General features: G+C 36.7%; 1 pseudogene; it reads right to left on the bottom strand.

The window, feature by feature from the left end:
* The window catches only part of LOC101659027, a 1,012-nt pseudogene extending 525 nt beyond the window's left edge, over positions 1-487 (bottom strand).
* Positions 488-1,219: the final 732 nt, after the last annotated feature.

Here is a 1,219-nt window from a genome sequence, read left to right as displayed (position 1 = left end):
TTCATCATTTTCATCAGCAGCAAGTTTTACTTTTTTCTGTAGAACCTTGTTACTGCTTAGAAGGGAAGACCGCTTTCTTGGTGTGCTTAAAAGTATCACATCCTCCTCCTCTTCATCATCTGACTCTGCATCTTCCTCCACAGCTACGAAATACTGTCCCCTAAATTGCACAGATCCTGCACCACACTTCAACCATAAGACAACTGGTGGTTTTATTTCAAAGCCCCCAATACTTGGCTATACAGACTTTTTCAAAGTTGCCAGTGTTACTTTATTTGGGGTACCTTCATAATCCATTGCCTCTGCTTTAACAATGTGCTATCCATCCTTTGCACCAACACCTAAACTGACTGTTCTTAAAGTAATGGGTGCTCATTTTCATCATGGTATACCTTGAAGTGATAATCATTGTCGGCCTTTAGTTCACAACCGAAAAGACAGTTGGGGGCCTTAGAGGGCCCATATCCATATCTATCGAATCTTTCATGAGGTAGTGGCACACATCAGTGAAATAAATGGAAAATGGAAATAAACCACTGCTATTACCAGCGGTGCAGGATGGAATCACATCAGGGTGAAAGACAAGTTTTTCAACTCCTGTAAAGCAGTTACAGGCTGAGAAACACACAGAGGCAGCAGTTCTACCATGATCTATAGTGCACCATGACTCTACATCAACTCATTGGCAGTGACTTATCTTTGTTTTTTTTAATTAGAACATGCATGCTTATAATATCATATGATGTAGTATGAGACTTGTTTGCCTTATTTTATTTTAATAATATTAATCATGGCTGAGAGTAAAATTTCCTTACCAGTGATATTAAATTAGGATTTCACATTTATTTGAAAGAATCTTCTAGAGCTAATATCTAAGGTCCTATTATTCTTGATAAAACTCTTCTTCTTCACCAAAAATAGTAGCATTTTATAATATTTAGAATATGTTGCCATACATTTAACACACAAATACACATATATATTGCACAACACTATTATTAAGGTGATATCAGAACATGTTAAACTAAAAATACATTTCCAAAAAGAAGTGAATAACATGAGCCACCCAAATACAAAATCGGGAATGATTATTCCAGAATCACAGGTTGAACATTAGCCAGGTTTCATTGCCAATAGACCAACCAAAGCTATTAATCAGCCTGTAAGCTTCTTCCATCTCATCCCTGCCCTTACTCTCAAACACCAAAATGTTTCATCA

Source organism: Echinops telfairi, unplaced genomic scaffold (genome assembly GCF_000313985.2).
Source record: "Echinops telfairi isolate 266 unplaced genomic scaffold, ASM31398v2 ScPeMD7_44;HRSCAF=162, whole genome shotgun sequence".
NCBI classification, from domain to species: Eukaryota; Metazoa; Chordata; class Mammalia; order Afrosoricida; family Tenrecidae; genus Echinops; species Echinops telfairi.
This window is presented reverse-complemented; position numbering and strand designations above follow the sequence as displayed.